The sequence below is a fragment of the Magnolia sinica genome, chromosome 16 (genome assembly GCF_029962835.1).
Source record: "Magnolia sinica isolate HGM2019 chromosome 16, MsV1, whole genome shotgun sequence".
In the NCBI taxonomy this organism is placed as follows: domain Eukaryota; kingdom Viridiplantae; phylum Streptophyta; class Magnoliopsida; order Magnoliales; family Magnoliaceae; genus Magnolia; species Magnolia sinica.
In genome coordinates, this window is record NC_080588.1 from 46,069,861 (window position 1) to 46,083,410 (window position 13,550).

A 13,550-nucleotide genomic window follows, 5' to 3' on the forward strand; every position below is an offset into this window, starting at 1 on the left:
AGAACTAATGAAAATGAAAAACCCAACACTCAGAACCATCCAACCTTAGGATGATGTTTGTTGTATTTTGTTTCAAAATCGGAATTTTAAATATTTCGGTTTCTCTTTACATTTGAAATTTGTATTGATTTTGTGTTATGAGTTTTGTTCTACATTGGATTTAACAAAGAAAAACATCTTGCATATAAGATAGTCTTTTTGCCTTGGGGCTTGAGCCCCATTTAGGGGGCATGTGAATTTGGTTCTGTGAGGGGGCTATATCAATAACTCTAATCTATGTCATTGACCACACACGCGAGCGCACCGAGCCGAGCTGAGTCTGTGTGCGTGTGTGCATGTGTGACGGGACAGGCTGGGTTGGGTGTTGGTGCATGTGCGAGTGCGAGTGTACTCGCATAGGTATGTGTATGAGTACTTGCGGGACTTTATCCGTGAGAGTATACTCGCATTTGTGCCTTTTCATTTTACACTAGAGAGATGCAACTGTTCGGTTGGTCGCACCTGTTGGTTTTAAACCCAACGAACCTAGCCCTTTCAAAATGGTGCTTAATGCACTACTTCGGAGTCTATATAAAGACTTCTTATTCATATTTGAATATACGAAAATCCTTTCCTATCTTATAAAACTCTCTCTGTATTCTGGTTTACAAATTTTTTATTGCTGAGTTCGTCACTGAGTCAGCTCAGCACTTTTTGGTTAAACTGCAAGTGGTTTGAGCCTACGTACAACAAGTGCACCGCTGGGACCGCGTCATAGTTATTGTACCCTAGAGGTCGATTGCTCTGGAAACCTATTGCACTTAAGACGCTGTTAAAGGGAAGCAAATTCGATTTCAAGTTGAGTAACTTACGTTATGCCTCGACTCAATTCAATAAATCCTCTTTCTCAAATTTTATTTTCTTTTTTTGGTTCTCGATTTTTAATAGTCTTTTTAATTTAACGAAATATTCCAATAATCTTAAAATCGAATTGTTGAATTAAATACACTATGGCTATCGTATCCGTAAATGCTTCTACCAAGTTATCCAAAATCGAACCGTTCGTTGGACAATGCTTTAAACGGTGGAAATAGAAACTGATGTTCGCACTAATCACCCTTAAAATTTTATACATATTATCTAAATCATTTATTATATATCGAGCAAATCAAACAGAAGTAGCGAATGAAAATAATTATAAAAATTATATTCTAAACTATTTGTCGAATGAACTATATGACGTGTATGCTTCTTACGAGTCTGCTAAAGATATATGGACTGCTTTAGAAAAGAAGTACATTTTGGAAGATGCAGGCATGTAACACCCCGAAAATAGGGGATCGAGCAAAGTTCAACTCCCGAGTTCCAACGCATCACTTATGCAACACAGATAATGATGATTAAATCTTGTCCATATCAGTACATTAAACATGAGTGTGATTACACCAAAATAGTATATCATACTCCAGAATTACTTAAATTGAGCTAGCGGAAGACTGAGATGAATATATAAAGTATGTAAGTGTTTATCAATCCCCAGAGTATGAGTATGTTACCAAACTAAATAAATACATGTATGGTTCTAAAATTTACAAAATATCAAGTGTAAAGGTTCAACTAATTCATAGTCCCGTAATCCCGGCGACGCAACTCTAAGTCTACATAGACTACCTGAGAGTTGCATGTAGGAGAACTCCTCCTCATTGAAGAAGTCCGGCTCCATCGCATGAGCCTCGCCATAATCTTCATCTAAAACAGAGTCTGGTTGGTGTTTTAAAACACCGTCCCAGAGTGGGAGTGAGTGATCAACTCAGTGGTACTATAAAGCAAACGTTAACATGTTATCAATTCAGTCAAGCAGTAATCATAAATCAATACAACAATCATATCCTAAGTGCTCTTATTAACATAGGAATGGTATGGTGTAATGATGCATGCCCTTGCCTGCACTCCCTCAGTGACTTCATCTCACGGTCGCGCGTGGAAAACTCTCTAAACGTGCGCTTCCTCACCAAAACACATGCAATGTGATGCATGATTGTGTTGGCCAAGTAATTTATTAAGCTTATTCATTCAGCAGATTCGGGAAGCTAAGGTACCTCCCTTTATATCATTAACCAAAACAGGGATCCATCTTGTAAGACTCATATCCTAGTCCATACTGTTCCGTCGAATCCCGCGATCCTTCCTGTCCAATTCTGGCAACCTGCGACCGATAATCAATGTTTGCACACGACCCTAAGTCGTATCCTGTAGAATTGAGTCGACTTTATCCGAGACTTGTACCATTGCGACCGCACCGTCGCCGCGGTTCCAACGCTGCGACTCGTACACCAATCCGGTACCCTGGCAGGAAGATGTGAGCCGGTGTTTATTTCGAGAAAACACCGCGCGTTTGTAATCCCAAGAGAATCTCTACAACATGTCAAATTAATCCTATCAATCAATCCCATCCATCACCTCATGTTAAGTACAAGAACAGCCATGCTTTCTTTCTCCACAAGTTAAGCAACCACCAAAGTCAACCAATCCATCACCTCACATCCATCACTCACCTCACATCACCCATCACTCTCTCTCCTTACAACCCTCTCTCTCTCTCTCTCTCTCTCTCTCTCTCTCTCTTTCTCTTCACAAATTCCAAGCTAAGGAAGTGGTGGACGTCCAAGCCTTCCCATGGAGAGAAAAAAAATGATTTTTTGGTGGCCCACCTTTCCATCCCAAAAATCCTACATCTAAGCCATCCATTTCTCATCTCCCTCCATCCAAGTGAAGCACAAGGAGATCGGCTTTCCAACGGACCAAGAAGATTGACGGTGGGTGCTTATTATGATAGATTTTCATGTTTTGATGATGGGCTAAGTGAGGCCTACCGATTGATGGTGTGGATCTCACTTTGGACCCTTGATGTGGCCGATGGACCACTTTGATCCTTATGATCATTCCATGATGGGGCCATTCTCCATGGACCCTATCATGATGTTTATTTTCCATGTATGGATAGGGTCATCTAGACCTTACATTTGGTGGAGGAAGGATCTCCACCGTTGAATCCTTGATTTGGTGGGCCCACATGTATTGGGACCCACTTGATGTATGATTGAATGCAAGGGAGGGCTCATAGTGGCGGAGCCCTCCATCACACGTGTCCCACCCCCTTTTCTCTTTCTCTCTCTTTCCCTCTCTTTTTCATATATTTTTGTGTGTATGATGATGTGTTCACATGGCCCACTCGGATGGACCCCACTTTGATGTATGTATTTCCCATGCCCTCCAACCCCTTCTTTGGTGGCCCACATCCACAGGTGGGGCCCACCTCAATGTATGTATTAAGTCCAAACTGTCCAGCATCTAGGGACACTGGACGTTGAATGGAAAACACAAATATGAGCTTGGTTTAAGACACATTTGGGGTGGGCCACTTATGTAGGTTCCACATTGATGTATGAGTTCAATCCATGCCATCCATTTACCAACTCATTTTAGGCGTTGAGCCAAAAAATGAAATCCATCCGATCTTTGGGTGGGCCATAGCATGTAGAATAGTGGTTTGTACCGTTGAAAGTCACCCTGTCATTTTTTATGCGTCGAAAAACATCGGTTATTGAACTCGTTTTGACGGTCCTAAGCCATAGAGTGCAATGGACGGGCTGGATTCAGCTGATGCGGGCCGCATACATGAAAAACCGTGGAAAAACTCATTTTTAAAAAAAATAAACAAAACCAACAGCAACATTGTTGTTGCTGTTGTGTCAGAGGTGCCTACGCCAGCGCCAGTGCTAGCGGGCGGGCGGATGACAGGGACCCACGGTCCCAGCCGTGGGCCCCACCCTGATGTATATTATGTATCCACCCCGTTCATTTGGTGGTAACCCCCTGTAGTGGGCCCCCTCCAAAGATCAGGCCGATCTGATGCTTAGGTGGCCCACATAATTGGAAACAGCGGTGTTTGAACGGCTGCCTTTGAGACCATTTTTGTGGCCACGGAAGTTTTGGATCAAGATGAAATTTGTTTTCCCTTTTCACCCAGGTACATGTGACCTTATGAACGGATTGGATGGCATATAAGCATTATGGTGGGCCCCACATGGGACCCACAGTGATGTATGTGTTCTAGGCACACCGTCCACTGTTGTGGACGGTGGAACCCACCCAGATGTATGTGTTTTACCAATGTCGTCCAGCGACTGGACGGCCAGTGAGCCCCACCATGATTTATGTGTTTATCCACACCGTCCACACCTGGATGATGGGACCCACCATGATGCATGTGTTACATCCGAACCGTCAATCCATTTTGCAAGCTCATTTTTGGGCATGAGCTAAAGAATGAATCAAATCCATGGTTCATGTGAACCCCCCTCCATGATGCATGTGCTGCATCCAACCTGTCCATCCATTTTAAAGGCTCATGTTATCGTATGAGCTAAAGAATGAGCTAGATCCATAGCTCGATGGACCCCACCCTTGATGCATGTGTTGCATCCAAACGGTCCAGCCATTTAGCAAGCTTGTCTTAATAGGTTTGAGGCTAAAAATAAGATAGATCTATAGTTCAAATGGACCCCACCTTGGTATATGAATGAGGCCCATTTTGATTTATTTGTGGCCATCCATCGAGGCCCACCTTGGTATGTGGATGAGTCCCACCTTGATGTATTTGTGGCCTATTGTTGAGGCCCACCTTGATATTTATAAGGCCCATGTGATGGGGCCCATATCGATATATTTGTGGCCGTTGTTGAGGCCCACCTTTATATGTATAAGGCCCATGTGATGGGGCCCATATTGATGTACTTGTGGCTGTTGTTGAGGCCCACCTTAATATGAATGTAAGGCCATGTTGTGAGGCCCATTGTACTGTATTCAAGGCCCATGGGTTATGGCCCATTGCAATGTGCACAAGGCCCATGGATGCGGCCCACTTGATTTATATAAGGCCCATATGAGGCGGCCCATTTGATGTATCTAAGGCCTATGGGTTGAGGCCCAATAAGATGTATATAGGTCCATTGTAATGTGTGATTTCCTATGGTTTATGTAATCATATTTTATGGCAAGCCATGCCTTGGGAGCAATGTCGGTTCGACGTCCACCTTGTAAGAATAATGTTGGTTAAATGTCCGCATTATAACTCTTCCTAGGGCCCATTGGTAGGCCCATACTTGTTGATGGTTCACCACTTTGTAACATGCTTAGTATATCTCCATGATTCATGCTCATACGCTTGATATGTATGCTTGATATGAAGAATGTTTGATCATATCAATAGCCGTTGGGCTGAGACATTTACGGGACTCCTTATGAGATGGAGTGCCCCACATGAGCGCGTGGTACGCGCGAGATTGCTGCATGGCTGACGGTGTGACTCATGCATTTCGCATTGTGTCGGGATTCACTGCACGCCCTAGCGACATCAGGGTTGTGGCTCCACAGACTCATCGTGGATGGCCGTATCGGATACCGAAAATGTTTGGTTCTAGCACTGTAAGCACTTAGGATGTCCTTGGGTGAAAGTCCCAGAACCTTTTTGGTACCAGGAGATGCTCCAACATCTAGACGGAGTGGATACACGGGCCCCCGAGTGCCGAATACCAATAGGCCACGTCTCCCACTATGTCATGGTCGGTTGGAAGGGGGTGTGGCCTTATCCGCCCGAGTGAGGGGGCTATAAGCTAGGCTGAGTTTGACCAGCTCGCAAATGAGTTCGCTATCGACGAGCCGGGTAGGTATTGGCAGACTACTGGTTAGGCGGATAGTGTGGTCTCTTCCACTTGCTTAACTGTGCAACTAGGGAGAATGCAGTTAGTGTGAGGTGTATTAGACCCTGATGATATCTAGAGAGGAACTGTACTGATATGTGTACTTGATGAGTACTGGCACATATGTTTTGCATCTCGCATATGATATTTGGCTACATAGGCCTCACATCGCATGGCCTTGGTATGGCCGATAGCATTCATGCCTTACATCACATAGCTTTGGTATAGTTGATAACATTCATAGACTTACCGCATATTTTCGCTTTACTCTGATACTGTACACTTGGCACTCGCCTTACACACACTTTCACCACTCTCTAAGCTTTCTATAAGCTTATGCATGATAGATGCGTGCAGGTGGCGTTAGGTTGCATCAGCGTTGAGCTTGGAGCATGCAGCTGAGCTTCTGGAGTTTCTGTTACTTTCATTATATTGTATTTCCCTTTCATACGCATTGTACTTAAAGTTTTTGATATAGTGGATATGTGGTAATATTGTTTTGGTGACTTGGTTATGCTTGTGGTTATGCTTTATTACAAAAAAAAAATTCATACTGAAAATCCTCCTTATAGGATCCCATGATCGGAATCTGGCATGTGAGTACCGGGATCCGAGAATGGGGCACTATGGAGGCTGTCAGCATCGGATTCAGCGATCGAAAATTTTGTGAGCCCGTTTTCTGAGTTTGGGGCGTGATACATCTAGGGTCATCAATCCTAGTTAGTCACATACGATAGGCAAGTTGTAGGGCATCACCCCTAATGAAAGAAGTGGATAGGTAAGTTCACGAGTTTACACTCGAGGTCACTACGAAAAGGCTCGTCACCTCAGCGTAGGCCTAATTTATACTCGAGGTCACTACGGGAGGCTCGTCACCTAAATGTAGGCCGACAGCTCGAATACAGTGTCCCATACCACCATATTCAGCTCACGAGTTTGGGTTGCTCGCTGGTCACTACGGGGAGGCTCATCACCCCAGCGTAGGCCGACAGCTCGACCACGGTGTCCCATACCACCATGCCTAGCTCATGAGTCTTAACAGATCTTGGTACCATAGTTGAAACGGGCTTTACATTGGTAAGCGATACCTTAGATTCAAACAGTAGCGTCCATACATGGTAAGCACACAATAGGCTAATTGGGTTATTTGATAAGTGCGATTGGTACGAGCGTACGTTGAAGTAATCGACATGAAGCACGTAAGCATTCCGCGTGGCTTAACCACTGTCAACAATCAGCGTACGACTCGGATTCATCGAACGTATTTAATGTGGTGAAGCTAGTTTGGCCACTCAATCAGGAGCCATTACCGATTGTTTAGACTACGTGGTAGTCCCAAACATACTCAATTGCAATGGGTAGTCACAAATGTTGAATATAGCAGCAATTAACAATCAAACCAAACATAATTCTCATTTGAGCATTTTATCAAACACATTGAACACATTATTATACACATGCAATTCATCCGTAAATCTCATAGTAGCAATTTATATCCCATGAAAAAAATTATAGATATGAATACGGTAGTTGAGAATCCTGTCTCAACACCCTCATTAAAAGTAATTTAGCAAACAATTTCTCATTCAGACATTTTATCAAACACTTAAACTGCACATTATTTACATACATGACATTAATTAGTTATAGCATATATTATGGCAAATTCTTTCACAAAGGAGTTGTCATACATACAACAAACATGTATTATAGGTTAATAGTCATGACCAATACAAATCATAATTGCAAATTCATTCAAACATTTCGACAAACACATAGAATGCATTTTATATTCACATAGTTCACACACATGTATAATTTACTGAATCCATTGTAACTAAGATCATATGGTAGCAATCAAGTCAGACATAAACCATTGCTGACATTGAAAGCCTTAAAAATCATAACCTAAACGTTTATAGTCTGCACCTTTCGTCGGTACGCTAGTTACAAACTCGGTTCGTACACTACGTCTCCGTCTACAGCACAATGGCTACCTAAATCATGAAAGATGTTAGCTATTTCATCGATTCCTTTATTTGGATTCCTAAAACGAAATTAGGGTTAAGATTTCTTACCCAAATTGGAGTTGGAATGACTCATGTAGCTAGATGCAAAGACGATCTAGTGCGAGTAGTCATAAGAGATAATCACCGCCTTGATCTCCCAAACTCTCACTCTTCTCCTCACACTTTTCTTTTCTTTTCTCTCTTCTCTTACCTAGGGTTTGAGCAAATTTGTATGAGAGAGGGGTGAGGTGGTTTAAGGGCCTTATATAGGCTCAGAAGTGATGTCAATGGCCCCAAGGTCATGGTATGCTTAGGTTATAGCCAAAAGATGTCTGTTTCAGGCAAACAGGACTCATTTGGAGGCCCATTACTCACCTACATCATGGAGTAAGTTCCTAAACCATGGATCTAAGCCAGGTTAAGGTTTCGGTCCAATCAGATTTGTGGATCAACCTTGGAGGACCCGTATCAGTTCAACGGTCATCGTCACTCGATCAGGGCCACAAGTATACTGACCTGTGCAAGGAATTTTCCTGATCCAAGGGTATAGTTTGGTCAAAATTTGACGGTCTGAAGTCTTCAATTTTGCCCGCAAGTGAATGGTCCAATTCACTTAAGTTAAGTTTATTTCCTAAAGATATTCGCGTTTCTCACGCACTTTGCTCAAGGCTCAATTTGTGCGTTTCTTAATACTATTTAGACTCAATTCCTGTGATGCTTGTCAACCCCAGTAAGGTGGTCATAACCTTATAGTTTTTGTGATAATCGGAGTTTCGATGCTCGGTCCAGGTCTGATACGGAGTTTCAATGTGCTCCCGAGAGCAAATGGGTTTTGGGATTTCTCCTAGGTTTTTAAGTAATGTTGAGTTAGCAATTTTAATAGTTTTGGGTCTTATAGTTCGTATAGATAGTGGTTCAAGCTAATTCCACTGGTTATTTAGTTTAATACTTAATTAATTTTCGTCTAACTTCTACAGAATTCGATCCTTAGTAATTTCTGCCTGAGGTGATACTCGGGTCTTTGTACGGATTTTTTTCAAGACGTTACAATCTACCCCCCTTAAATAAAAATTTCATCCCCAAACTTAGTACCTTTTCATACTCCTCAAGGATCTGAGGGTAGTTCTTAAGGACTTCGACTTCTGTTTTCCATGTTGCCTCTTCCTCGGTGTGGTGAGTCCACAATACTTTCACAAGAGGGATAACTTTGGTGCACAGCACCTGTTCCTTCCTATCTAGGATACGTGTTGGTCAAAGTATATATATAGCATCTTCACTCAGCTGCACCTGCTCCCACTTAATAATGTGAGTGGGATCAGGAACGTATTTCTTCAGCATCGATATGTGAAATACGTTGTGCACGCCGGCGAGTGGTGTGGGCAAAGCAAGGCGGTATGATACCACACCCACTCAGTTTAGAATCTGAAATGGGCCAATTAATCTCGACGTGAGCTTTCCTTTCTTGCCAAACTAGAGGAATCCCTCATTGGGGAAACCTTCAGGAATACATGGTCCCCAACCTCAAATTCTAGTGGTCGTCGTCTGGTATCGGCATAGCTCTTCTGTCTACTTTGTGCTGCAAGAAGTCAGCGCCTGATAATGTCGATCTTCTCTAAGGTTGCATGTACTAAATCTGGGTCAATCAGACTCTTCTCACCAACTTCTGTCCAACAATGCGGTGCTCGACATGGACGCCCATACAGTGGTTCGTAGAGAGCCATGCTAATGCTCACTTAAAATTGTTGTTATAAGCGAACTCTGCATAGGGAAAATAGTCATCCCAACTGTCTTTGAAATTGAGTACACATGCCCGCAATATATCTTCTAACACCTAATTTACCCGTTCCGTCTGCCCATCAGTCTGTGGGTGGAACGTGGTATTGAACTTTAGTTTCACCCCTATTGCTTCCTGGATTCGAGTCCAGAAGATAGACGTGAATCACGTGTCTTGATCCGACACAATCTCCATAGGCACTCCATGCAGCCGTACAATCTCCTTGGTGTACAGTTTGGCTAAATCATCTGCGGAGTTCGAAGCTTTAATTGGGAGGAAACGAGCCGATTTCGTCAATCGGTCCACAATCACCTAAATGGAGTCGTGTCCTTTCCTTGTCTTTGGTAACCTGGTAATGAAATCCATAGATATGAAATCCCACTTCCATTCAGCTATGGGCATGGGCTGAAGCAATCCAGAAGGTCGGCGATGCTCGGCCTTAACCTGCTGGCACGTGAGACAATGGGATACAAAATTTACTATGTAGACCTTCATGTTGTCCCACCAGTACGAACGCTTCATATCTCGATACATCTTTGTATTAGCAGGATGCATCGCCATTTTCAAATTGTGAGCAGCTTTAAGAACTTCCTTCCTCAAGTCATGAAGATTCGCGCTGCGATAATTCGTAAACCCCCATCCGAACCAACTCTCCATTCAGAGTCTTCATCGTCACTTGCTTGCTCTCTCATTTTCACCAACAATTTGTCATCTTTCTGTGCCGCAATGATTCGATCATCAATAAGTGGCTGCATATAGATGTGTGCGACGCTCTCGAACGACTCCTTTACTGTAAGCTTCTATTCGAAGTCTCACACAAATTCTACCATGTTCCACTCTTCAATCATTAGTGGAGCCACAAATTCTATTGTCTTCTTGCGGCTTAACTCATCTGCCACAAGGTTGACCTTGCCACGATGGTAGGAGACATCAACTTCAAGTCTTTCAAGGTTTCCTCCATCATCGTTGCCTCATATTCAGGTCTCTCTGTGTGAATATGTACTTAAGGCTTTTGTGGTCGCAAAAGAGATCGAACTCCTCTCAATAGAGGTAATGTCTCCAGAGCTTTAATGCGAAGATAACGGCCACTAATTTCAGGTCGTGCGTGGGGTAGTTTTCTTCATGTTTCCTCAACTATCGCGATGCATAGGCAATCACTTTGTCCTTCTACATAAGAACACAACCCAAACCAACACGAGATGCATCGCTGTAAATCGTATACCTGACCCCTTGCTCTGGCAATACTAGCACAGGTACGGACATCAACTTGTCCTTCAATTCCTGAAAGGCTGCTTCTGCCTTCTCATTCTAGGCAAACTTAAGATCTTTTTTAGTAAGTTGAGACAATGGTCTGACTATCTTGGAAAAATCTTTAATGAATTGGCGATAGTAGCTAGCAAGTCCCAGAAAACTCCTCACTTCTATAACCGAACTAGGCTGCTCCCAGTCCTGAACTGTGTCACCTTAGCAAGGTTCATAGCGATACCTTCCTTAGACACCACATGTCCCAAGAATTTGACTTTTTCCTTCCAGAAGTCGCATTTCTTGTACTAAGCAAATAACTGATTCTTCCTGAGAGTATCGAAGACTGCTCGCATGTGCTCTTCGTGATCCTTTCGGCTCTTGGAGTATATCAAAATGTCATCTATAAATACGATAACAAACCGGTATAAGTACGGCTGAAATACCTGGTTCATGAGGTCCATGAACACTACCGGTGCATTTGTAGTCCAAACGACATCACAAGAAATTCTTAGTGTCCAAAACTGGTTCTAAATGCCGTCTTCTGCACATCTTCATCCTTGACGCACAACTGATGGTATCCAGACTGTAAGTCAATCTTCAAGAAATATTGTGCCCCTTTCAACTGGTCAAACAGATCATCTATCCTGGGCAAGGGATACTTGTTCTTCACTGTCACTTGATTCAACCTGCGATAATCAATAAACAATCGCAGCGACCCGTCTTTCTTCTTTACAAATAACACAGGTGCTCCCCAAGGAGATACACTCGGTCATATGAAACTTACATCTAACAGATCATCGATCTATCTCCTCAGCTCCTCCATTTCACATGGAGGCATGCGATATGTTGGTAGGGAAATGGGTGTCGCACCAAGCACAAGGTCGATAGTAAAGTCGATCTCGTGTAGAGGAGGTAATTCACGGATCATCTTAAACACTTCCCAGAAGTCCTGGACCATAGGCGTGTTTCCAAGCGTCGGACCATTATGATCTTTCAATAGGGAAGCATAACAAAGAACCCGGAAGGGGCAACTGACCTGAACGGGAAAAGTGAAGGTCGTGTTTTGGGGCCCGTGTGCCGTCACCAGTCGGGTTTTATAGTCGATCTCGACCTTCATTTTAGTAAGCCAATTCATGCCCATGATGACGTCGTAATGGTATATCGTGGTGACGATCAGGTCAATAGACATCACCCTGCTTCCTAAGTCTATCAAGCAACCCTTACAAAGCTTAGTGGCATCTGTGAAGGTTCCTTCAGCTGTAAGGACTCTCACCCCAACCATAGGGGTAGTATTCAACCCTAAATGCTTGACTATAGAGTATGATATCATCGAAATAGTAGACTCGGTGTCCACCAACAGAAAAACTGGAACACCTTGGATGTGGGCAGTGACTTTAAAGGCTACAAGCACAGTAGCTGCTGACTCAGATGTTTCAGCTGCAAGCACATGCACACGTGCTTGTTGAGGATGATTCGGTTGCGCTACCATAGGTCGTTGAGGCGGCCTACTTCGAGGTATGTTCGGTCTGTAAAAAGGTTATGTTGGCGGTGCTGATCGTAGAGGTGGAGCTGAAATGGCTTGAGGTAACTGACGATTGATCTTCTGAGGCGGCGTAAAACCATTATCCCTCATCTTGGTAAAGTAATAAGTATCTATATAGCCCATCATCTTACAGTAGGTGCACCACAAATCTGATCGCCTTGACTGGGTCGGTGGAGCAGTAAGCCTAAGAGGCGAATCAGCATGTGGCCTCTTGCCGAGGAACGGTCGGTTCAGCAAGTCCGATCGAGGCCTCGGGCCCATGGACATACGCGTACGGGACAGTCTATCCCCATCCTGCTCAGTTCACAGGTACATGTTCACTAGCTCAACATAATTGAGAATGTTAGCGCAACACATATTGGTGCTGATTTCAAGCCGCGGGCCCTCAGAAAATCATCCATCTTCATGGGTTCGTCTGCTAGTATTAAAGGAGCATATCTGGCTAGCTCTGTGAATCTGTTCTCGTACTCTGACATAAACATTCCTCCCTGTCGGAGGCGAAGGAACTCACTTTCCTTTTCATTATAGTAAGTGAGGGGGGAGTATTTTTTATGGAAGCGAGTCTCAAATGCATTCCACGTCCATATATATCCAGGGGCAACTGATCATAGGATGTTGTCCCACCAGAGACTGGCCTCCTTCTCGAACATATAAGCAACTAGCTCTACCTTCTCTACTCAGTGCAGTGCAGCGGCTTCAACATCTTGAAGATGCGGTCGAGCCAGTATTCGGCTTCCTCGGGCCTGTGAGTGCCCGCGAAGGTGGGAGGTCAGAAACGCTGAAAGCGCTCAAATAAACTGCTGGGATTCATATTTCCAACAGGATGCACAGGTGGTGCAGGCGGGACCATATTTATGTTTTGGGCAAGGGCCCCCGCAATTATGGTCCAAACTTGTTGTTGCTGCTGTATTAGAAGCATCATCTGCTCCAACCTATCAGGAGTAGGGACCGCCAGAGGCATGCACGGCGTCGAGGTAGACGCACGATTCTGTTCTGGAACCGATGGTGCACTAGGTGCTAGCCCATTGATGGGGCTAGTGGGCGGCTTGGAATCCTACCTGGTGTCACTATCAGGGCCCAAACTGGGGTCCGTGTGGCTATTACTTAGAAGAGGTGCCCCGTCAAATGATCCGCCAAGTGCGAGACGTGCAGTGCTTTGAGTGCTCTTAGGTGACATTCCCTATATACAACATAGGGTGCAACACGTGTAAGATTTTAAACGACAACATTCAAATTTT